The sequence below is a fragment of the Lolium perenne genome, chromosome 4 (assembly GCF_019359855.2).
Source record: "Lolium perenne isolate Kyuss_39 chromosome 4, Kyuss_2.0, whole genome shotgun sequence".
NCBI lineage: Eukaryota > Viridiplantae > Streptophyta > Magnoliopsida > Poales > Poaceae > Lolium > Lolium perenne.
Window position 1 is genome coordinate 5,942,062 of NC_067247.2, and position 26,880 is coordinate 5,968,941.

The 26,880-nt window shown below is 44.3% G+C and overlaps 1 protein-coding gene and 1 pseudogene across 1 annotated transcript in view; both read left to right on the top strand.

Annotated features, from left to right (window-relative positions):
• The window catches only part of LOC127349406 (putative F-box/FBD/LRR-repeat protein At4g00315), a 78,968-nt gene that overhangs the window by 14,442 nt on the left and 37,646 nt on the right, over positions 1-26,880 (top strand). The window lies entirely within an intron of this gene.
• On the top strand, positions 7,330-9,028 carry LOC139830436 (G-type lectin S-receptor-like serine/threonine-protein kinase LECRK3; annotated as a pseudogene).

Here is a 26,880-nt window from a genome sequence, read left to right on the forward strand (position 1 = left end):
ATTAAAAAAAATGTTCGTAGGTATATCTGATAGAATGTAGGTACATTATTACAAGGTGCAAAATCTACTTGAAAGATAAAAAAATAGAGTACTAAGTAGTCTGGTTTCTATAGATCAAGAGGACCCTTGTAATATAAATAAAGGTTTGTGCTTTTAGTACTCACTCCTTCCAACAAAGGATGTCTCATTTTAGTCTAAATTTGAATGTACCTAGACGTGATTTGGACAAAGTTGAGACATCCTTTATTGGACGGAGGAAGTATATATCTTGTAGTCAGAACGATGTATGAAATCGGAGAAGCAAATGAATCTAAGAGGGGCTGATATTGCAGCCCCGTGTTCTCAGGCAGACCCATCATCAGATTAAGGTTCTACACAGCCTGGCTAGGTGCTCCCTTCACAAGATTGTCTATCTCTAGAGTTAGAGATCAAGAAATAATGATTTGGCATATTTAAGTCTGCAACATTACTCGCTATTGTTTGAGCAACTTGAAGACACTCACGACAGAGATGATGATGGACCTTCCAGGAATTCTATCCTCAAAGACATTCACGAAGCAGTGACAAGACGTGTGTGCGGAACATTGCTGCCATTGAACAACTTGACAAATTGTTTGGTAAAACAAACTTAAAAGTTTTGAATCCCACAAATAAAGCTCTAAAATGATCTCTTGTGTACCAAATGTCTGCAAGATGATAGTACTTTCATCAGAAAACCATCCATCATTCAACTTGCTGACGTTCCTAAATAAAGAACCAAAACACATTAACAGAGAACAAATACAAACTTACAACATTACTTATGTATACCAAAATATCCAACTTTGCCATCTCCAACTATCAAGCAAGAAAAGTGTGTCCTGTGCCTTATGTGGAACTTCATAATCAAGGGGAAATTGGTAAACGCAGAGTATGTAAAGCACATTAATTAACTGAATTTTAGACCTTGTGTTCAGATGCAAGCTGTATGGATAAAAAAAGCTACAATTAGCACAAGATGCTTAGGACTGTTGCTGGGATGATACTTTGCAGAAACAGTTATAGGTTGTATCTAAAACTACATAACAAAATTTTGAAGTACTAATCAGGTAGTAAGCTTGTAGCTAGCATTTTGAGAAGTGGCGCGTGTATTGCATAGTACAATCCGATTTCCGTAAATGCCATCAGAAATATTATTAGAAATTACTGGCTCTGGCTGAGATAGCAAACTAACCATCTATAGTGGTGAAGAATGGCACCTGCTTCTTCCCTTGAAATCAATAGTGATGCATATACCTTGGTCATATGCTTCTTCCCTTGAAATCAATAGTGGTACTAATATGTGACATAGCCGCAGACTATCATAACATCTCCGGAAAAACTATCTAGATGTCGTTTCATGACACAAAATAATCAAACCTGCAAATTTAGTAATAGACTCTTGCTCGGTGTCCTGAATTTCATATATCAAACATGTTAGCAGGCACACACAAAATTATTTATTATATACATTTAAATATCATCTTGCAGACATTTAAGCTACCAAAACCTTCCTAAATATTATCCTCCTGCTATTGGAACAAAATTGTGATGGGCAGCTTGTATGCCACAAAACTAATATGCAACATATATCATAACTCTATAAAATAAGTACTCCGTGGGACTGCAATTAACCATAAAGATTCACACATGGCCTGATATTTTATCCAATTAATCAAATAACCAAGAAGGGCTCAGGAATCGAGCGGCGTACACATCATTTTAGAGAGACACAGCCACCGGCACCTGTGTGGAGAATCACCGTTGCTACCACCAGTACAACGACTGTGATGCTGAAGTCTGGAGCACTGACCCTATCTCATACAGCTACAACCCTCACAATAGACCCTCCTCGGAATAATTTACGGTTCAAGTTTTAGATCTATCTGAACATGAGCTATGAACAACGAAAAGATTGTGATAAGTAAACTGATTTACTGTTGAAGCAGGTAGCAACTCTTGCTTAGTGAAGTGGCACAACTATTCCTGAATATCACATGAAATTGTGCTCGCATTATGGATAACAGTTTGGATACAATCTCAAGTAGCTACTAAGCACATGAGCAACATGGCAACTAACCTTATGTAAAATCACAAAAAAATCTGAAACTTCCCAAGAATAGAGCAGCATCTTACATACATTCAAACAAGGTGAAAATATAACCCATGATAGCCTTTGGGCAACAATATCCAGCAAGATGATGACCTGCAACAAGAAACATACATGTCAAGCAAAGTCCCAATGATGGAAAATTTAGGAGACACTGGTGAACACGGTATTAGAAAATGCAAGAAATTAGAAAGCACAAAGGCGTACAAAATCACCAATACTAACTAATCAAGATAGTGTCATAATGGCACAATAGTGAAAGAACTTCCCCTGAACATCACATGAAACTTTTGAAAATTGTTTTGAAGAAGTAGAAATTTACACCAAACTGGGATCATGCTTTCTGGTACACAATAATCAGAACCAAGAGGGTCTTATAATGGAAAATGATGTAAAAACATGAGATTGGACACTGAAATTGTGTATTATCAGGACTATGGGGAATCAAGTGTGTGAGGAGGCAAGGATCTGACAGTGCCACCAAATATTCAGATTAGAAATTATACAGTAGTGCGAGCAAGGCCTGCAAATAAATAAACTATAACCATTGTGTAAGATTTTGTTGACCGATTTTTTTGTGTGAATCAGTGGTATATACCTTTATGAACACCTTCACTCAAAATAATCAGAAGATTCCAATAGTAGCACAAAGTAGATATAACCAGTCCAACAAAAAATGCCTGGGTCACATTGCTTTCTAGGATCCAGAACTGCACAACGGTTTCATCCATTCATGACTTATTTATACATTGCACAAATAAAAAAATAAACATCATGGTGTATGCAAATCCAACGAATCCACCTTACTACTGAGCTTCTTAAGTGAGCTCACATGTACACTAAGAATGTTCATTGAGTATTAGGATAAAGTATACATGTTTATTTCAAGGAGCACATATGACAATTCATATTAGCCTACAACTTGGATGGTTGGGATACTGTAATATACCACCTGTGTTTCTTTCTAAAATTATGGATTATGCACAAGCGTTAGCTGCAACACAGACTGCAGGCTATGCACTACCATCAACATATTAATATTCCCCAAAAGCATAAATGATGTATCATTAGAGAACACAGAAACCCATAAGTACCTTGATATCCCTTCAATTTCTGCTCCAAGCTGCTTCAACAGTTCCCTTTCTGTGAACATCATATACAACCATTACAAGAACAAATCGAAGGAGTCGGTGAGGTAGTAGGCTTGGTTCCCCGACCACACATCCAACGAGTACTCCGTCTTGTGCGCCCTCCCTGTCACCAACCCCGTTTCACCGCTGATAACCTGCAACATAACCCCCAAATAAACAGTCACATGTCTTCTACACATATCATCAAACATGTTACATACATAGATTTCCCTACATCAGAGGACACACAAAAGAGAGAGAGGAACATGGAAGAAGGGGTGCGTGAGAGAGAGAGGAACATGGAAGAAGGGGTGGAGGAGGGCAGTGTGGTATGGATGTTGCAGCCTAGATCAAGCTATGACGGCCGCCATCCATGAAGAAGATGAGCCGGGGAAAGGGTCGAGCAGACTGCCGCTGTCATGGCAGTCCTGCCTCTTCTCGCGCGGTGTTGCGGCGACCGTCCATGCGCATCCTTCCGGCATGGACAAGCAGGTGAGATGGAGGGGGAAGAGGGCAAGATGTTCGGTGGCACCAAGGAGGCGACCTGGGAGGAGGGAGGGGCTTGGGAGGTGAGGGAGAAGAGGTCGAGCGAGCATGAGCAGCGGCGGAGTGGGAGGGATCGGGGGGGAGAGGGAGAAGGGGATTGGGGATGCCATGGGAGCGGACTGGGGGAGAAAGCGGGCGGCGCGACGGGAGGAGACGGGAGAGGCGGCGGGCGCGATCGGAGGAGGCGGAGAGGCAGCGACACAGGTGAGAGACGATAGGGTTTCTATGATTGGGTGCTTTTCCCCAATCCTCTGCGATTTCTTTTATTTTTGCTCAGGCTGAGCGAATCACGCGCCGCCACGTGGCTCAACTGGTGGAGCAGAAACGACCCACCGCCCAGCCCTTCCGCGACGCGCGGCTTGCGTGTATAGCCTCTCCATGCCCCTATGGGGGGCATCTATTATACCTTTAGATTAGTGTTGGAGAAATCTAAAATTGATAACACAAAAATATTCTAATTACACGGAGGTGGTTGTTAGTGAAGGGTGCATGATACACATAGTATATATGACATACAGAAGATTTTCTTTTGCACATAAAAGTGGTTTTGACTTTGTAGGTAAGATCTCCTATGTGGTGTTTTATATATATAGCATATTTGCCCGTGCGTTGCTACGGGTTAATTTTTAATATTATAAATAAATAAAATATGATGGCAATAGAACCACTATCTAGTACATCAAACTATTTAAAAGTACCAAGTTTGTAGCACTCAACCATAATTTGTAACTGAATCTTCACTTTCTTATGGCTAGATATCCAATTTCATTAGTGGTAAGAAAAAATACCGCATGGAGAATGGCAGCAGACATGGTTTTCCATGTTGAAACCATACTGGCAGTTGATGATGACATTTACTTGTTCGCTTACAACACTTGAAGTTGCTTAAATGTTAGCTAAATTTATGTGTTCAATTTGTCATCTTTGAGCCCTCAACAATAAACGTAGTGGAGGCCGTTACCTCCATGTTGGTTTCTTTGGGGAAGCCCCCGTTCTGATCAAAATGATCCCTCATCGTTCATGATTGAAGATGTAAAATGCGACTGAATATTTTATCCAACTCAGTGTATTCAATGCTGAAAACCATAATGCTACTAATGCCAAACCACGACACCCAAATCAGTAGCAAACACAAAGCTTGGTTTCCAAAATTTGATGAGAATAAGGATTGGAAATATCTCTCACAAACCTTTAGTTTCCGGAAGAAGGAAGCAACCTGCGACTTTGGGCAGGGTGCTGTTTATATGCAAGTCTTGATGTTCTCGGGCTGCTCTTAACAGAACACACAAGTGTAATTACTGTACAAAGGATGATAAAAAGTGGAGGTCATGTTGAATTTGACCATTGAGCAAGCACCAAGCACCACCCTAATCAGTTGACTCGATTATGTCACACAATGCAGATGAACCCATCTTCCACAACCTTGCAAAACTGCAACTTAATTCCATATAATTTTTTACGGCTATCAAAATCATTAGTAGAAACAGCATAAGGGGCAATTGTCACGGATCTACCTCACTCGCGCCGTCTTCGTCAAATAATCTTTAGACGTGCCATGGCCGCCAAATCACCTCCAATTCAGCACAGACCTGTCCGTGGCCTTGTCACCTTGTCAGGGATAATGTCATCTAGGATTTTAAGAAAACAGCAACCTAGGCAATGTCATCTAAGATTTTAAGTACCACTCCTTTTATTTTTGTTGAGGCATACAGCAAAAAAATATCAATCTTCTTCATTGCAAGATCCAGTGGTAGGAGACAATTCAGCATCATGAGCTAACGCAGATCAATCCAAAGGCACGCTCCAGTGTATATCATGCGAAGAATAACACAGCCACCGCAGCACAGCTAGCGGCACGACCATGGCGCGAAGTGACACAGCTGAAGTTTCTCTCGTCTGACAAAGTAGAATTTCGGAAGAAAAAAGTACAAGCACACGCATACGTCAGTGAAAAAAGGATTTGTCCGGGTTACAGAACTTGGCAGTTTGTGCTGACTGTACAAGCAGACGCAAAATTCAGTTCTTCAGTCATTGCTCCTATACGCAAAATTCAGTTCTTCATCCATCGCTCTTATCTTCTCTTCTATTTTCAGTTTTGAAAGGATGAGAATCCATGACCAATCCACGAAGAAACAAATCATCGAAGGAAACAGGTAGAAGCATCCAGATCCATGACTTTGAGCTAAAAATCCATGACCCGCGCGAGTGCAGGTAGACCTGGCGGCGCTCAGGACGCTGTCACTCTGCTCCAACGCCTGGGACGCGGATAGGATGATGATCTCACACCCACGACCAGTGCGGCCGGCGCGCCGGCGATCTGGGTGATGTCTCATTCTCGCCGGGACAGTGGTTGCTGGTGGCAGATCATGGTGGCCAGGATAGATCTGGCGACGCCGGAGTTAAAATCTGAAAGCTCGATTTTCGATCTAAAACTCTGATTGATTTGATGCGGTTCAAATCCATAGATCCATATGTAAAGATTCAGAAAGGCAAGAAGAGAAGGGCTCGGGGCAGGTCGAGATTCCTCTAGAATAGGAAACCATGTCATGGTCTCCCATAGGAGCGTGCTCTGAGCAGATTCGGTACGGGAGTAGAATTCGTGTTGGAATAATAAGGTGCAGCGCTGACGGAGATGGATGCGGTTTCCTCGCACCTCCCTGTGCGAGCAGGGTTCGCGTCTACGACGGAGGTGGGAGGGACGCGGACACGCGGTCTACACAGCGGACCACGTGACACACCGTTTCACTTGGTGGTGGCAGGAACTGTAATATTCTTGAACTTTCAGGAGTAAAATCGAAAAAACAAAAAACGGACGACGGAAACCCTTTTTACTTTATTATTATTACCTCCGGTTCATATTAATTGACTCTAATATGGATGTATCTAGACACATTTTAGTTCTAGATACATCCATATTGAAGTCAATTAATATGGATCAGAGGGAGTAGGTATATATATAGATTACCTTAATTCTCCTATCTACACCGTTATTCAAAATTTAGCATTTATTTAATTGAACGTAAAGACTCCCAAAGTTCATGCCCATCTAAAATGCAAACTTGAGTAAATTTGATATTGCCACCCCTCAAATAATTCAGATTAATTTACACAGAGATCATACATACTCTTCAAGAAAAAGAAAAGGAAAGTTTCGAGGGAAAGTACACTACCTGCTAATGGTAATCCAATTACTGCTCACTTTAGCTAATAAGTACCCTTGGTTCCTGGCTATGACTGGTGCACGTATCTCCATGAAATAAGTATAGATCGGTTGGTCGACAAAGACACACCTCTATAAAATATGGTTGCATTAACAAAGTCATAAGAAAAAGATAAGGGTGATTCGATCTTCGCAGTTGGCAGCTACGGAGAAGCTACCGTCGCAAGACGTACCAGTACACTACGACTGTCTTTAGTCCATGTGCTTTTCAAAAAGTGACACTTTTCTCTAGTTTCTCCTAGCTTTTAGAAGCTATTGACTAAATTGTACCAGTCTCTGTCATGATTTGTACACCTGAACTCCTCTCCTTGTTCCACACCCAAGCAATTCATTTTGCAGAGACCAAAGAACATTCGAACAATACTCTTGTGCCCAAACCATGTTGTCGTCCCCATATATCCTCTCTTTGTCCGTGATTCTATTCATCAACCAAGCCAATCCTGGCATGACCATCGAGACAGATATTCCTCTGGGTTCCAGAATCGACGCAGCTGGCACCCAAAGTTGGGTCTCCCCCTCGGGACGCTTTGCCTTTGGCTTCTATCCTGAAGGTGAAGGATTTTCAATTGGGGTGTGGCTTGTGATAGACACATCTAGATCCGTCGTGTGGACTGCCAACAGAGATGATCCCCCTGTTTCTGGTGGTTCAGTTGTGTTAACCTATGGCGGTTCACTTCAATGGATTCCAGCTAACGCCGGTAGCCAAGGGAAGTCCATATCAGCCACCTCTACTCCAGCTGCCTCTGCTGGCATGTTGGACACCGGTAACTTCGTCTTGTTTGACATGAAGAAACAGGTCATATGGTCTACCTTTAGTTCTCCGTCGGACACCTTATTACCAGGGCAAAATCTGCCTCCTGGCAGCCAGCTCTTCTCAAGTGTATCTGACACTAACCATGCCACAGGAAAGTATCGCCTTTTCAATCAGGAAGATGGTAACCTTGTGATGTATCCTGTGGGCGCGATAGACCCTGATAGTTCATACTGGAATACTGGCACATTCGGCAGCAGCTATCTTCTCACGCTCTCATTGGATCCCAACGGCACCTTATGGCTGTTCGACCAGAATTCCACATATACAGATGTGTTGTTCCTGGCTAATCGGTCTTCTTCTAATGCTTCCCCAGACAGACGACAGAGCTTCTTCCATCTGACATTGGGTGCTGATGGTATTTTGCGACTTTACTCCCTTGTGTTCTCTGGTAATGGGAAAGCGCCCATAACAGAGGTCAAATGGCTGCAGCCCAGCAGCAATCGCTGCCTTGTCAAAGGCGTTTGTGGTCCAAATAGCTACTGCCAAGTCACTGCTAATGGGGAAACTAGCTGCTCTTGTCTCCCTGGTTTTGAATTTTCAATTGCTAATCAAGGATGCTGGAGGGTGCAGCAGATTGGCGGTTGTGTAAATAATGATGACATCAGAATGATATCCAAAATGGTTCAGGTGAAGAACACTAGTTGGTCAGATAATTCGTACAATGTCCCACCGCCAAGGCGCCAACAACAAGCATCGAAGCTTGCAAAGAACTTTGCCAATCTGACTGTGCCTGTGAGATTGCGATGTTTGACTCGTACTGCTCAAAGCAGATGCTTCCTACGAGATATGGCAGGATGGTTCCTGGTAGCAACATGACACTATATGTGAAGGTTTACACACGAGATACCAAAGTTGTTATCAGAAAGAAGGCTTCAAAAAGTGCTAGTTCAGTTGCCATGTTTATATCAGGTGTTGCATTGGCCATCTTCTCAATTGCTGTACTCTCTGTGTCCACATTACTTTGCAAGAATCGGCAGGCCTTGAGGTACACGAGACCTCCACAACAGCAAGACTTCGAACTTGATGAGACTATCGGCATTCAATCCTATTCTTTCCATGATCTAGAGTTGTCCACAAATAACTTTGCTGAAGAGCTAGGAAGGGGTGCTTTTTATTGTCGCGGAAGAGGTCCTCGATGGCGCCCCAGATGGTGCGGGCGGTGGCGCCGGGACGCATGACGATGTTGAGGAGGTCGACAGAGACGGAGCCGTAGATCCAGGAGAGGACGGTGTAATCGTCGCGGCCCCAGGGGGAGTCTGTGCCGGTGTCAGAGGGAGTGGACTCGCCCGTGACGTGGGCGGTGAGACCGTAGCGGCCGAGGGCGACGAGGAAGAGCTCGCGCCAGCTCGTGTAGTTGTCGTCATCGAAGCTCAGGGTGATGGGCACATGCAGTTTGCTGGTGGTGGCATAAGTGTTGGGGTTGGAGGTGTGGGCGGTGGTAGGGTTTTGGATGGGAGAGGTGAGTGCAGCAGTGGGGTTGGGTGGGTTGGCGGCGTTGAGTTGGTTGGCAGCGATGAGCTGTTGATTGAGGGCTGCTTCGCGGGCGTCGAGGGCAGTGGCGCGCTCCGCGAGCTCGCGCTCCTTGGCGGCGATTTCATCGGGGGTCATGGTGGGGAGGCGAGAGGAGGGAGAAGAGGTGTAGGTTTAGGGTTTTGGGGAGAGCCGGCGGCGGCGGCTAGGAGAGGGGAAGGATGACCCGCTCTGATACCATGAAACAGATTGAATTGCGGGAGGCTCGATGGCTCTCCTCGTCTCAACATACATGTATATATAGATGGATCAACGTGAGTTACAAGTTAACTTGAGAGATAAGACTAAATCATAACCGCCACAATCTAGCCTGATGGGCCGACTATGTCGGTTGCCTAACAGGCAGAACTCCAGCTCTCTGCCATCCCGACGCCGCTCCCCATCCTGAACGCGCCCTTGCCCAACACATCCGGTGACGCGCGCAGCAGGTCCAAGTCGATGCAGATCAACTTCTTGGGCGCCGGCCTCGAGCAGGACGACAGCGAGGCACCGTCAGTGGTCGATATCCCTGCACAGCGATCGACCCCACCCATTGGCGGCCAGGTAGTGAATGAGGAGTATCTCTTCGGTGTCCAAGTAGAAGCCGCTGAGGCGGAGGATGTTGCTGTGCCGGAGCTTCGCGATGGCGCACATCTGGACGTCGAACTCGCAGAAGCGCCTCACGCCGGCGTCGTCACTGCTGAACTTGGGCACCACCAGCGTGTCCCCATCGACCAGCACCGCCTTGTACAGGCACTAGTAGGAAAAGCCTCATCAGTGGCGCACCAAAAACACATTCTGTGGCGCATGGGTGGTGCGCCACAGAATTCTCGCCACAAAAATAAGGATTCTGTGGCGCACCTGCCCATGCGCCACAGAAAGTCTTATTTATGTGGCGCACCGGGCGGTGGTGCGCCACAGAAACAGAAAGTCTTATTTCTGTGGCGCACCACCGCCGGTGCGCCACAGATTTTTTTTTTTAAATTTTAAAAAAATTGGCGGATCTAGATCTGGGGCCACCGAAATTTTTTTTTATTTTTCTGGAAGGTCACCGAAGGTGGGTGGTTGGTTGCGTGGGTGGGGTGGATGGGGTGGGTGGGTGGGTGGAGGATGAGGCCGGCCGGAGGAGGTGGTGGTGGTGGAGGAATAGGAGGAGGTGGAGGTGGAGGTGGTGGTGGTGGTGGTGGTGGTGGTGGTGGTGGTGGTAGAGGAGGAGGAGGTGGTGGTGGTGGTTGTTGTTGTTGCCGGAGGAGGAGGAGGTGGTTGTTGTGGAGGAGGTGGTCGCCGGAGGAGGTGTTGGTCGTGGTAGCCGGAGGAGGTCGCCGGAGTTGGTCGCCGGAGTTGGTCATCGGAGTTGGTCACCGGTGGAGGACAGAAGAGAGGAGAAGTGGAGAAGTGGAGGAGAGGAAGAGAAGAGGAGAGGAGGAGAAGGGGAAAGTGGAGAAGGGGAGAAGGGGAGAAGGGGAGAAGTGGAGAAGGGGAGAAGTGGAGAAGGGAGAAATGGAGGAGAGAAGGAGAAGTGGGCGTCAGAAATTTCAAATTTCGAACGTTAATTCTGTGGCGCATGGGCACTTGGTGCGCCACAGAATTTTTTTTTCTTTTTTTGTATTTTGCAGCAAAAAATCTTTAACTGCCCATAACTTTTTACTCTTTTCGAATTTGTAGATTCTAAAAATTGTCCAACCGGTAAATTTAAACTGACTTAATTTAAACTATAGCTAAAAATTAAGAGAATAAGTGTTGGAGAAATCTAAAATTGATAACACAAAAATTCAGTCAGCAGGATACTAGGTGCAGCACGCACATAAAATATTCTAATTACACGGAGGTGGTTGTCAGTGAAGGGTGCAGGATAGACATAGTATATTAGAGACAGAAGATTTGCTTTTGCACATAAAAGTGGTTTTCACATTGTAGGTAAGATCTCCTTTTTGGTAGTGGATATATATTACCTAAATTTTCCTATCTACACCATTATTCAAAATTTAGCATTTTTTTAATTGAACGTAAATTCTCCAAAAGTTCATGCCCATCTAAAATGCAAACTTGAGTAAATTTGATATTGCCACCCCTCAAATAATTCAGATTAATTTACACAGAGATCATACATACTCTTCAAGAAAAAGAAAAGGAAAGTTTTGAGGGAAAGTACACTACCTGCTAATGGTAATCCAATTACTGCTCACTTTAGCTAATAAGTACCCTTGGTTCCTGGCTATGACTGGTGCACGTATCTCCACGAAATAAGTAAAGATTGTTTGGTCGAGAAACACACACCTCTAAAAAATATGGTTGCATTAACAAAGTCATAAGAAAAAGATAAGGATGATTCGATCTTCGCAGTTGGCAGCTACGGAGAAGCTACCGTTGCAAGACGTACCAGTACACTATGACTGTCTTTGGTCCATGTGCTTTTCAAAAAGTGAATTCGGATGTAGATTTTTCGTGGGAACATTTTGATATATTATGCGTTTTTTTTCGAGTTCGTATGCAACCAGAAATCCAGTTTGATGATTATCCCACGTAATTTTGCAAAAAAAGTCGAAATTATTGTTTGTTAATTCTCAGTTGTAAAAGATGACATAATACATGGGCATATTGAAGGAATTTATTTTTTGAAATTTTTATCTATTTTTTATTTTTTACAAAGGTAAAAAAGGCGATCCACGGAGGGGGGGTGGAGTTGCGTGGGGAGCCAAAAAAGGTTCTGTGGCGCATGGAACTCATGTGCGCCACAGAAATGTGTAGTTTCTGTGGCGCACCATCCCACGTGCGCCACAGAAAGTCTTAATTCAGTGGCGCACCAGGACCAGTGCGCCACAGAATGGTTGGGGCTGGCCCCACCAAATTTCTGTGGCGCATGGATCCCTGGTGCGCCACAAAATTAAGCTATTTCTGTGGCGCACCGTGCCTGGTGCGCCACAAAATAACTTTCTGTGGCGCATTTTTGGTGGTGCGCCACAGAACTAATCTCCACCTATAAGCGTTTTCCTACTAGTGAGGATGCAACCGCCCGCCGCCTGAGGATGTAGGCCGATGCCTTGAGCCTTCTCGATGCTGACGTTCGCCGGCAGGCGCGACGCCATCTCGATTGGTATGGCGCCGACGATCCGGTTGGAGGAGAGGTTGATGAGCTACAGCGCAACCCCGCCTAAGTCAATCGGCAGCGTGTCGTTGAGCAGGTTGTCGCTGGCGTCGACCACCAGCAGCGCTGGGAACCTGCCGGTCGGGAGCGTGCCGGAGAAGTAGTTGACGGCGAGGGAAACAACGGTGAGGTCTGGAGCAGGGTGAGGTTGCCCAGTATGGGGCCGGAGAGCGCGTTGCCAGCGAGGTTGAGGGCGCCACCGCTGCCGCATCCGTCGCCGTAACCGCCGCCACATACGCCGCCGCTGCTACATCGGTGGGCAGATGCGCCACTACTGCGGAGACAGGACTGGGACATGGTGCTAGGTGAGGAAAACAATGGAAGCATACGGGGAGAAAGGAGGGGAGGAGACAAGAGAGGATGGTTGACAAGAAGAGAGGTGAGGGCAGGCAGTGTGTATCGGGTGAGAAAGCAATCCTGCATGTGAAAAGCCATGTCGAGCGGCTTTATGTCTCTTTTGCTGGGACCCATTCGATTTGCAAAATTGGAGGAAAACAAAAAAAAATGAATTAGTGCTAGGAGGAACTAGACACTAAATGATATAGTAGAAGCAGGATCTCAGGGTGAGAATTCCAGAAATTCGTTCCTGACAGGATTCGAACTCTAGTCATTGGGGTGCGCCACTGCGACCCCAACCACTGGGCTATGCCCACGTCCTCAAAATTGGAGAAAAACGTTTGAAAGAATTTCTCTCACCTGCCACTTATCCGAATCTCCAAGAATCGGACGGCTAAAACAACACCCACACCCATGCTTGGGTGTACAAATGTATTTCCAATAGTTTGTTGTATTCTGTCTTGCAAAATATTCTCATTTCATATTTATGTATAGTAATTTTATATACTACCACTGTCAATAAAACGTTGTCGCAAGTTTATCTAACTTTTGGTGTATATATCAAAATTTAGACAAATCTCCGTCGTCCTTTTATGAATGGAAGGACTAAGGGAGTACATAAACATTTCAAATATAAACTATAATCCAACTTATTGGTTGAGGACAAGAAAAAGGTCACTATGTCTTATATTTGTGGAAAGAGAAGGCATATTTTAATTTTAGAAATACATATCAATCATTCCTACAGTTTTAGAAATATAGATTAAAAAATCTTCAGTCGCAAAATCACAATTGTAAGAAGGTGTGGTTTAATAAGAATGCATAAGGCGTATTGTCCATTTCAGTGATCTACATGGGCCAAGCCCATTAATACGGGCCTTTTTTAGTCCGTTCATCTCTTGGGCCTCAGCCTGTTAGCTTTCTTTTTTGTCCATTTGGTTTTTTCGGTCGTAGCCTAACAACCATTTTCTATTTTAGGCCTTGACATATTTTATTTTCCGATGATTTGGCATTGATTGAACAGCAAATAGTCAAAACCGAAGATTAAATGAATTTTTTTTTACAACAACACCAATTAAGTCTCTTACAATACTCCCATGGATTAAATCACATATATACAGTAACAACCCGGCTATCAAACACTGCCACCTGAATCTCTCCCGAAGTGAACCCACTGCAGGACAATGGACCTCCAGGTCCATTTTTGCTGCTGCAGCATCATAACCTCTCCCAACCTACATTTCCCCTTCTTGCAAGTTACAACCAACATCTGCGAGTTATAAAACAGATTAGTTTGGAACAAAATTAAAAAAGAAAACAACTACATCATGCTAATTTCTAGGCAGCCTGTGCACATACATAAATCACAGTAGATCTATCAGTGAATATGTTGTAGTGCAAGATATTGGGAACGGAATCCCCATACCAGGGTAGCTGTACCTAGCTAGATAGTAAAAGTTGTGTTTGCACTTTTTTTTTTTTGAATAACAACAGGGAGAACTGTTATATTCATCGCAATAGAGGAGAAGGTCAAGACGACCGGTTGACCCAGTTTATGAGGAAAACCGGGCCCAAAAACCGTACAAAACGACTCCATTTTTGAGGAAAAAGGGGCCAGAAAACCGCACAAACAACAGAGCCTCGTCGCCCACACGACACAAAGCCACCATTGCACAAAACAAACACATCTGTGCCCGGAGCCGCCACTCCGGCTTCCCCTGCTCGGTTACGAGCCGCAACGCCGCACGGACTAGACGCCTCGTAGCCCATGCTACACTAGACGACCATCCGCGGACCACGAACGTCGCGCCAAAAAGATCCGGGGCCGCCGCCCCGGCGTGCCAGCCGACCGATCGTTTGATCGCGCCGACCGGGCCGACGGACTCGCTACCCACGTAGCACAAGCATGCCACCCTTGCCTTGCTAGACCACGACCACACCCCATATGCCCGCAGTTGCAAGGCCGTTCGAGGCCGCCGCCTCGACGCACCATCCACCGTCCGGAGCCGCTGCCCCGGCTTCCACCATCTTCGGCCGCAAGGCAACCATGCCTAGTTGACGCAAACCTGCCACACCACAGGTGTTGGGCCTCCAAAGGCGGCGCCTTCAAGAAGGTAGCGGCATAGATGTCGCCGTCGCCCGCTCCCGAGGAGCTTAGATTTTCACTGGGAGAACGCCAGACACCCGCGACGGCAGGAGATGTAGCTCACGAAGACGCCTTCAAGAAGGAGTACGGCTCCCGTGGGCACCGTCATCATCGGCACCTACTCAGAACAGGTGCTAAGCTTTCGCCTGGCATGCCATCTCCGCCGTCAAGCCCACTTGAAGCTCGGGTAGAAGGAGGACAACCAACAAAACATGGGACCTTGCCGCCAACCACAACGCCCACACCCGATGCAGCAGCCAAGAGCAGCACCTCACTCCGCATCCAACAACTGCCGGAGCACCAGAACGGGACGGAAGCCGTCGAAGATCAGGTCACCAGCCGCCGCGCCGTCGAGCAACCGCACCATGGGCCCGCAGAGGCCCAGATCGGCCCTGCCCACAGCGACCCCGACGCGTCCACCGCGCCAAGGACCCCTCTGGCCACCAGCGCGCTTGCGCATCTACGTGCGGAGCCAGAGCCGCGCACAACCACCGCCGGCCGCAGCCGCCGCATCCCGAGGTCGCTCTCCCGGCGCCGATCTAAAGCCGCCCGCTCGCTTGAGCGCGTCCGACCCGCCAGGACGCTCGCTTGAGCGCCGCTGGCCACAGCCGCACCAACGCTCGCTTGAGCGCGGCCGTCCATGACGCAGCAGCCGGAGCCCCACGCCACCCTGCGCCAATACCAGGCGCCGGCCCGCGCCTCCGGTCGACGAAGCTGCCCCGCGCAGCCCGCCTCTGGAGCGGGGAAGGGAGATCCCGCCGCCGCCCACGCTGCGCGGGCTTTGCCCGGCGACGCTTGCCGGCGGCGGCGAGGGAGGAAGGTGGAGGCGGAGCTTCTCCCGACGGCTAGCTAGGTTAGCGCCCAGGTCGCTCGCGGGGAGCGACCGAGGCGCCTCTCGCGAGGAAAAGTGATATCACGTATTCTCGTTGTGTTTGCACTTGCAAGAAAAAACAAAGGAAAAATAGGATTACTTCTTCTAGTAACGCCATGATATAGTAGATTTACTTTCTTTTACGATTCCTAGAAACCTGAACTATAAAGGTTTATTGAGCTGATTAGGAATGACAACCAACTAACTTGACAACAAATTAGATAGTCTTTTAAGAAGTTCCATACATAAAAAACCAGAACAATGGCAATGAAACTGCTGAAAAAACTAACAGTTCATTAAATTAGGATAGTGGCAGAAATATTAATAAAGTTAACCCATGCATTATAAATACAGAGCTACCATGCCAAAGTAAATCAGTTTACTAATGTGTTTTTTCGCACGATACACATCAAAGCAGTAGACCATCAAGCATCAGGCCCATGTATGTTCGACAAGACGAGTAAATACCAGACTTTGTGTCGATGCGTCTGTAGTTGAAGATCTGATCTGCATCATTGTTGACCTAGATCGTTGCAGGTACTCTTCCATGCAGAAATGTGCCCTGCGCTCACAAGAGCAAGCTGAAGAGGAACCGGTAGAGAGGTGCACATGAGTAATAGTAAGCATTTAATGCAATTAGAAAAGCTCATGATGTAATCAAAATAAGTACTGGAGGACCTGGGCTACCAAATTGATCATATATAGAAACGGAAACTATTATATAAGTAGTATACCTATATGTCTTTACATAAATCAGTAGTGATACTGCTGCTACTAGAGGAAAATATAACGTATCGCACATACCCAATGTATACAACAAAAAATATGAGAATTGAGAACAAGCAAGTGCATCTATGCTTGCCCTATGCGAGGACGCTCCACGATATCCCCGTACGTGGCGCGAGCGGGAAAGAACAGGAAAACGCCCCGATGAGAAAAAGAAGGCAACCGTAGGTCAGGCACGCATATCTCCTACCCACACACTTCCCCAACCCTCGTTCCCAGCAGCTGGGTGCAGGTGGCGGCGGAGGAGGTCGGAGGAGAAGGGAGTTGGGCGGTGCTCGTAGGCGGTGCTGGCGTGTAAGACACACGTCTGTTGGGAACCCCAAGAGGAAGGTGTGATGCGTACAGCAGAAAGTTTTCCCTCAGTAAGAAACCAAGGTTATCGAACCAGTAGGAGTCAAGGGCCACGTGAAGGTTGTTGGTGACGGAGTGTAGTGCGGCGCAACACCAGGGATTCCGGCGCCAACGTGGAACCTGCACAACACAATCACAATACTTTGCCCCAACTTAACAGTGAGGTTGTCAATCTCACCGGCTTGCTGTAAACAAAGGATTAAACGTATGGTGTGGAAAATGATGTTTGTTTGCGAAGAACAGTAAAGAACAGAGTTTGCAGTAGATTGTATTTCAGATGTAAAAGAATGGACCGGGGTCCACAGTTCACTAGTGGTGTCTCTCCAATAAGATAAATGGCATGTTGGGTGAACAAATTACAGTTGGGCAATTGACAAATAGAGAGGGCATAACAATGCACATACATATCACGATGACTACTATGAGATTTAATCAGGGCATTACGACAAAGTACATAGACCGCTATCCAGCATGCATCTATGCCTAAAAAGTCCATCTTCAGGTTAGCATCCGCACCCCTTCCAGTATTAAGTTGCAAACAACAGACGATTGCATTAAGTATGGTGCGTAATGTAATCAACACAAATATCCTTAGACAAAGCATTGATGTTTTATCCCTAGTGGCAACAGCACATCCACAACCTTAGAACTTTCTCACACGCCCTGCATTCAATGGAGGCATGAACCCACTATCGAGCATAAATACTCCATCTTGGAGTTACAAGTATCAACTTGGCCAGAGCCTCTACTAGCAACGGAGAGCATGCAAGAACATAAACAACACATATATGATAGATTGATAATCAACTTGACATAGTATTCCATATTCATCGGATCCCAACAAACACAAAATGTAGCATTACAAATAGATGATCTTGATCATGATAGGCAGCTCACAAGATGTAACATGATAGCACAATGAGGAGAAGACAACCATCTAGCTACTGCTATGGACCCATAGTCCAGGGGTGAACTACTCACACATCAATCCGGAGGCGATCATGGTGATGAAGAGACCTCCGGGAGATGATTCCCCTCTCCGGAAGGGTGCCGGAGGCGATCTCCTGAATCCCCCGAGATGGGATTGGCAGCGGCGGCATCTCTGGAAGGTTTTCCGTATCGTGGCTCTTGGTACAGGGGTTTTCGCGACGAAGGCTATAAGTAGGCGGAACGGCAGCGTTGGAGGGCTGACGAGGGGCCCACACCATAGGGCGGCGCGGGCCCCTCTTTGGCCGCGCGGCCTCGCCTCATCGCCCCACTTCGTATCCCCTTCGGTCTTCTGGAAGCTTCGTGGAAAAATAAGACCCTGGGCGTTGATTTCGTCCAATTCCGAGAATATTTCCTTTGTAGGATTTCTGAAACCAAAAACAGCAGAAAACAGCAACTAGCTCTTCGGCATCTTGTCAATAGGTTAGTGCCTGAAAATGCATATAAATGATGTAAAGTGTGTATAAAACATGTGAGTATCATCATAAAAGTAGCATGGAACATAAGAAATTATAGATACGTTTGAGACGTATCAAGCATCCCCAAGCTTAGTTCCTACCCGCCCTCGAGTAGGTAAACGATAACAAGGATAATTTCTGAAGTGACATCCTATCATAATCTTGATCAATACTATTGTAAAGCATATGAGATGAATGAAGTTTCGAAGCAATGGTAAAGACAATGAATAAACAACTGAATCATATAGCAAAGACTTTTCATGAATAGTACTTTCAAGACAAGCATCTACAAGACTTGCACATGAGTTAACTCATAAAGCAATAAATTCTTAGTAGAAAGCTTTGAAACAACACAAAGGAAGATATAAGTTTCAGCAGTTGATTTCAACTTCAACATGTTTATCTCATGGATGTATATCTCATGGATAATTGTCAACACAAAGTAATATGATGAATGCAAATAAGCAAGTATGATAGAAAGAAGTAGGTAAACTGACTCAACATAAAGTAGAAGATAGGCCCTTCGCAGAGGGAAGCATGGATTACTATTTTTGTGCTAGAGCTTTTCATTTTGAAAACATAGAATTTTTTTTGTCAACGGTAGTAATAATTCATATGTGTTATGTATAAGACATCTTATAAGTTGCAAGCCTCATGCATAGATTACCAATAGTGCTCGCACCTTGTCCTAATTAGCTTGGATTTACATGGATTATCATTGCATGACATATGTTTCAACCAAGTGTCACAAAGGGGTACCTCTATGCCGCCTGTACAAAGGTCCAAGGATATAGATCGCATTTGATTTCTCGTTTTTGATAGATCTCAACTATGGACATCCATACCGGGACAACATAGACAGCAGATAATGGACTCCTCTTTAATGCATAAGCATTCAATAACAGATAATATTCTCATAAGAGATTGAGGATTGGTGTCCAAACTGAAACTTCCACCATGATTCATGGCTTTAGTTAGCGGCCCAATGTTCTTCTCTAACAATATGCATACTCAAACCATTTGATCATGATAAATCACCCTTACTTCAGACAAGACGAACATGCATAGCAACTCACATGATATTCAACAAAGGTGTAATAGTTGGTGGCGTCCCTAGAAACATGGTTATCGCTCAACAAGCAACTTATAAGAAATAAGATACATAAGCTACATATTCAATACCACAATAGTTTTTAAGGCTATTTTCCCATGAGCTATGTATTGCAAAGACAAGGAATGAAATTTTAAAGGTAGCACTCAAGTAATTTACTTTGGAATGGCAGAGAAATACCATGTAGTAGGTAGGTATGGTGGACACAAATGGCATAGTTTTTGGCTCAAGGATTTGGATGCACGAGAAGTAATCCCTCTCAATACAAGGCTTTGGCTAGCAAGGTTGTTTGAAGAAAACTCAAGTATAAACCGGTACAGCAAAACTTACATAAGAACATATTGCAAGCATTATAAGACTCTACACTGTCTTCGTTGTTGTTCAAACACCTTAACCAGAAATTATCTAGACTCTAGAGAGACCAATCATGCAAATCAAATTTCAACAAGCTCTATGGTAGTTCTTCATTAATAGGTACAAAGTACATGGTGCAAGAGCTTAAACATGATCTATTTGAGCACAACAATTGCCAAGTATCAAATTATTCAAGACATTATACCAATTACCACATGAAGCATTTTCTGTTTCCAACCATATAACAATGAACGAAGCAGTTTCAACCTTCGCCATGAACATTAAAAGTAAAGCTAAGAACACCAGTGTTCATATGAAACAGCGGAGCGTGTCTCTCTCCCAAACAAAGAACGCTAGGATCCGATTTTATTCAAACAAAAACAAAACAAAAACATACAGACGCTCCAAGTAAAGCACATAAGATGTGACGGAATGAAAATATAGTTTCACTAGAGGTGAACTGATAAGTTGTCGATGAAGAAGGGATGCCTTGGGCATCCCCAAGCTTAGATGCTTGAGTCTTCTTAAAATATGCAGGGATGAACCACGGGGGCATCCCCAAGCTTAGACTTTTCACTCTTCTTGATCATATTGTATCATCCTCCTCTCTTGACCCTTGAAAACTTCCTCCACACCAAACTCAAAACAAACTCATTAGAAGGTTAGTGCATAATCAAAAATTCACATATTCAGAGGTGACATAATCATTCTTAACACTTCTGGACATTGCACAAAGCTACTGAAAGTTAATGGAACAAAGGAATCCATCCAACATAGCAAAACAGGCAATGTGAAATAAAAGGCAGAATCTGTCAAAACAGAACAGTCCGTAAAGACGAATTTTTCTGGGGCACTTAACTTGCTCAGATGAAAAAGCTCAAATTGAGTGAAAGTTGCGTACATATCTGAGGATCACGCACGTAAATTGGTAGATTTTTCTGGGTTACCTACAGACGGGGCTACTCAATTTCGTGACAGAAAGAAATCTGTTTCTGCGCAGTAATCCAAATCTAGTATTGACCTTACTATCAAAGGCTTTACTTGGCACAACAATGCAATAAAATAAAGATAAGGAGAGGTTGCTACAGTAGTAAAAACTTCCAAGACTCAAATATAAAATAAAAGTGCAGGAGTAAAATAATGGGTTGTCTCCCACAAGCGCTTTTCTTTAACGCCTTTCAGCTAGGCGCAGAAAGTGTGAATCAAGTATTATCGAGAGATGAAGCATTAGCATTCTTACCAGGGGCCTTGCGCCTACCCTTCTTACTCTTATTCTTACTCTTTGGTTTAATGAATATATGACCGCATCCGGGCGTAGAGGTAAAATATAGAGTGCCTTTCCCCACATCTATGATTGCTCCCACGAGTTTCAGCGGGGACCTTCCAAGTGTGATTTGTCCTGTCCCTACACATTCAATAATGAAATAATCAGTGGATACCGTTCTTCCAAGAAAGGTTGTGAACACACCTTCAGCTATACCCTTAGGAATTATAACAGAGTTATCAGTAAGAGTTATTCCTTCTCCTCCTTCAGTAAGTTCCCAAAGTGTCAAAGATTCATAAATTCTTTTAGGCATAAGGCAAAACTCAGACATAATATCACAACGGGCATGAAAAGTTTTACCACAAATAGCAACTTTAATTGTAGGCACCCACATTGAAGGTTCAAAACTTACTGGAACATAATCATAATATTCGCGAATCTGGTTGTACCCTTCTTTTAAACAAGATATATTTGTCTCGAGGGTGTTTAATCTATTATGAATGCTAGCAAGAGATGAATCAAAATTATTAGCGGAGCTAGATGATGTAACCACTTTTCTTATGGCATTAAAAGCTTGATCCCCATCACAGTGAAGGAAATCTCCTCCTACTACAACATCTAAGGCATATCTATAGCGAAGAATAAGCCCAAAATAAAAGTTACTAAGAAGCAAACTTAGAGTCATTTTAGATTCAGTTTTACTATAAGAACCAAAATTCTAGACCAAGCTTCTTTAAAACTCTCTTCCCCACCTTGTTTAAAAGTAAAGATCGATTCCTCATGTGATAGAGTAACAACTACAGGACTAGTCATGATAATAGAATAAAGTAAATGCGAGTAACTAATTTTTTTGTGTTTTTAATATAAAGAATGCAAACAAGACTGTAAATAAAGTAAAGCTAGTAACTAATTTTTTGTATTTTTGATATAGAGAGAAAACAAAGCAGTAAATAAAGTAAAGCAAGACAAAAACAAAGTAAAGAGATTGGATGTGGGAGACTCCCCTTGCAGCGTGTCTTGATCTCCCCGGCAACGGCGCCAGAAAATATCTTGCTGGCGTGTAAGACACACGTCTGTTGGGAACCCCAAGAGGAAGGTGTGATGCGTACAGCAGCAAGTTTTTCCTCAGTAAGAAACCAAGGTTATCGAACCAGTAGGAGTCAAGGGCCACGTGAAGGTTGTTGGTGACGGAGTATAGTGCGGTGATACGTCTCAAACGTATCTATAATTTCTTATGTTACATGCTTGTTTTATGACAATACCTACATGTTTTGTGCACACTTTATATCGTTTTGATGCATTTTCCGGAACTAACCTATTAACGAGATGCCGAAGTGTCAGTTCCTGTTTTTTGCTGTTTTTGGTTTCAGAAATCCTAGTAAGGAAATATTCTCGGAATCGGACGAAATCAACGCCCAACATCTTAGGATTGCATGAAGCTTCCAGAACACCCGAGAGCCGCCAGAGGGGGGCCACAGGCCCACCAGACGACAGGCCGGCGCGACCAAGGGGGGGCCCGTGCCCCCCTGTTGTGTCGTCGCCTCGTTGACCCTCCGACTCTGCCTCTTCGCCTATTTAAAGGTCCCTGACCTAAATCTTCGATACGGAAAAGCCACGGTACGAGAAACCTTCCAGAGCCGCCGCCATCGCGAAGCCAAGATCTGGGGGACAGGAGTCTCTGTTCCGGCACGCCGCCGGGACGGGGAAGTGCCCCCGGAAGGCTCCTCCATCGACACCACCGCCATCTTCATCAACGCTGATGTCTCCCATGAGGAGGGAGTAGTTCTCCATCGAGGCTCGGGGCTGTACCGGTAGCTATGTGGTTAATCTCTCTCCTATGTGCTTCAATACAATAATCTCATGAGCTGCCTTACATGATTGAGATTCATATGATGATGCTTGTAATCTAGATGTCATTATGCTAGTCAAGTGGATTTTACTTATGTGATCTCCGGAGACTCCTTGTCCCACGTGTCACTACTGCAGAAAAGCTTATAGCCGCCATGCCTTTAGTGACATGCAAGTTTTTGCCCGTCGCTAGTACAAACACTAGTGACAGGCTCGTATAAGCCCGTCGCTATTATAAGCACACTAGTGACAGGCGTATAAAAGAGGGTGTCGCTAGCACCTTTCATAAAAGCGAGCTGAAAGGGCAAATATGTTAGTGACAGGCATCTATAAATGCTTGTCACTGATGTGACACTTTTTTTTTGGTAACCCGGCTAACCATTTTGAGGACGCGCGTATGCTCATCTATAACAACGTGAAAACATAAAGTCACAACGAACCAATTAACATCGCGGGTCGAAATATATGCATTCTTACTGCTGGTGTCTAATCGTCGGTGGTACCTCATGTGCGCTGCTCCCACCGCGCAAGGAAAAGTTGGCGCGGCGCGCTGAAACAACCGTCGTGCAAATAACCCGCCGCATGACGCGTCGAGGCACGAACGCACGACTCCCCTAATCCTGTGATGTTTCCTTCTCATCTTCCCACCTCGTTCGCCACACTTGTTGTCTCCCTACGCGATCTGGCGATCGGCGGAGCAGATTCAAGGGCGGCGATGGTGTATGTAGTCTGGTACCAGCGCTCCGTCCTCGTTACTCTCTCCCTTTGCAGGCACCCCTCCTATCTTTGTGTCGCCGCAGAATGGAACGGCGACCTGACATACGCCGATGGCTTGATGTCGTTGACCGTCGCTGTAGCTGGATTTGCAGAGTAGGGGAACCGCCCTCCTCTGTCCTCTTTGTCTCTTAGCCTCCCCGGTCTCTCTTTTCTCTATCTGCCCCCCCCCCCCTGTGCATCTTATCTTTGCAGATCCCGTGGCCTGGAGATTTGGTACAAGGGACGAACATGATTGGAGAGGCGAGCTATTCCCGGCCGGGGAGCAGAGGATTGGTTCAGGAATTTTGCGACTTTGGTACCAGGGACGATCAACAGAGGAGCTCAGCGACCAGTGAAATGAGTTTTGCACGAAGACAACAGATGGTTCAGTCCTCCAGCCACGGTTAATTCTTTTATAGTGATATAGCAACATCCTCCCCACGTTCTTGTTGTAGGAGGATATCTATGTCACGTGAATTGTGTTCTTTTTTAGTGCTCAAGCAAGCAACACAAGATCTGGTCCTGCTTCATGGCTTAGGTAATTACGTGTGATGTTTCCTTAATCTTCCTTAAGTTCAGAACTGATTTTGTGTCTAATATGGTGTTCTTTGGCACACATTGTCTCTTAGTGCATCAAATAGTGATTTATTCATGTGCACCATAACGAGTGATTTTTGTTTCATCTACCTAATATTTGATGGCTGGCTCCAATTTCTAATTTATGAGTCATTTATGTTCTGTTAGTGGTTTTGCAGCCATTGATTGGGTTACAGATTTTTTCTCTGCATTTTCGCTAAGTATAGGTAGAGATGTTCTAGAATTTTGTTAGGCCGCAACCTACAACATAATGTGTCTCCTGTGTATGATACTTCCTCGCTTTTCCAGAGAAACAATTTACTATTTAAATGGTTCCACCTTTTATTTATGTTTGTCAACATTACACTTCAGAATTTATTTTCTTATAATTGTGACGGAAATTTCTAAGTCTTTTTCTACTAGAGAGATTTCAGAACGGTGTCCATCTCTCAATGCTCTCTACTAAATACAAAATATTTGTATATATGTTTGGACTATTGTAAGCCATTGGGATGGTTTTGTCTAAGGTAAGAAATAGGCAAATTATATACTGTATCAAAAGCCAACTAAACTATGCACTATTTTATGTCATGCACGGAACTTTTTTGCAAAATTGCAAGCTAAGGAATTGAATTTGTTTTTCTTGGCTCTTGATGCGTGGTACTCATCTACACTTTAAGCCACCCTTATTTGTTTTTAAATAGTTCAGTATATGCTGGGTTTGATCTTAAAGCAAAGCGAACATTTTTTCCTTTGATTGTTGTGAGCTATGTGGTGCTGTCAAGTCTACCACAACTGTGGTTCAAGAAAAAGATTAATGTGCTGACGTCTGATATCCTTTCTCTTCAGACCGGTGAATCTTTTTGTTATCTTCCTTTCACAACTGTGGTTGTTATGTTGCTCACTTGTAGTTTTGTTCTTGCCAGGGTTGTTCCTGTTCTCTATCATGGATAATGGATAAATGAGAAGTATACTTAATAACCCGGTTTGGTTTAATGGTGATGCTCGTCAACTATGACTTTAAGGTACAAATGTTGATACTTAATAAAACATGGTTGAGAAGTTTATTGAGCTGATTCTGTCAGCGGCCAAGCTATGTATGACTGGTTTAGATGTATGTATGACATTAGGACAATTGTTAGACAATCTAAACACATTGCATCTGCTTCTTTGTTAGACAAAAAAAAGATTGCATAGCTATCATATTGTCCACGCCATACAAGGGTCAAATGCAAACGGTGAGGTGAAACTCGCATTTTCAACTAGTTAGTGTTTAAAATTGGTTTCTTGGCTGATTTACAGAAACTAAAGTGGTGAAACATGCAGGGTGATGTGGAAAAGCTTTGTAAGTTCTTTTGTTGAAGCCAAGGCTGGGACTCATGGTGCTCAAGATGGAGGTGATACAATGAGTAGAAGTTGTGGAAGTGCTAGGGTGTCCGTGTCTTTTGGTTCACCTATAGTGGTATATGATGTAGTGAGTAGAAGATGTGCAAGTGTGAGATGTTTGGTTTCATTTCATTCACCTGTAGTTGCCATAGAATTCTTTCCCCTTAGTCTCAAATTTTGTGTAACTAATCTTCAACCTTAGCTTTGGAGTGACATGTTCCCTATAATAAACATGCATTGTACTATGTTTTTGTTGAATTTAACATAATATTCTGCCTACTGATGTTGCAATGCACATTGTACCCGCTTGTTACTGCATATTCGTCAAAAACGTAATTATTTTTTTAATACTGAAATTCATACCAATGACAGGCAATATAATGGGCATGTCACTAGTTATACTTACCAGTGACAGGCAACCTTCCCATCACTAGTGACATGCAGTACCAGTGACTGCATATTAGTGACATGCATCTTGCCCGTCACTGATGAGCAAAATGTGCATGTCACTAATAAGGGTTTCTGCAGTAGTGTGTGTAAAGGTGACAGTGTGTGCACCGTGTGGGTCTCTTAGGCTATATTTCACATAATACTTATTCACTGTTATGAATGGCATAGTGAAGTGCTTATTTATATCCCTTTATGATTGCAATGTGTTTTGTATCACAATATATCTGTGTGCTACTCTAGTGATGTTATTAAAGTAGTTTATTCCTCCTGCACGGTGTAATGGTGACAGTGTGTGCATCGTGTAGTACTTGGCGTAGGCTATGATTGTGATCTCTTGTAGATTATGAAGTTAACTATTGCTATGATAGTATTGATGTGATCTATGCCTCCTTCATAGTGTGATGGTGACAGTGTGCATGCTATGTTAGTACTTGGTTTGGTTATGTTGATCTGTCATGCACTCTAAGGTTATTTAAATATGAACATTGAATATTGTGGAGCTTGTTAACTCCGGCATTGAGGGTTCGTGTAATCCTACACAGTTAGTGGTGTTCATCATCCAACAAGAGGGTGTAGAGTCTAGCATCTATCTATTTATTCTGTTATGTGATCAATGTTGAGAGTGTCCACTAGTGAAAGTATGATCCCTAGGCCTTGTTTCTAAATACTGCTATCGCTGCTTGTTTACTGTTTTACTGCATCTTTACT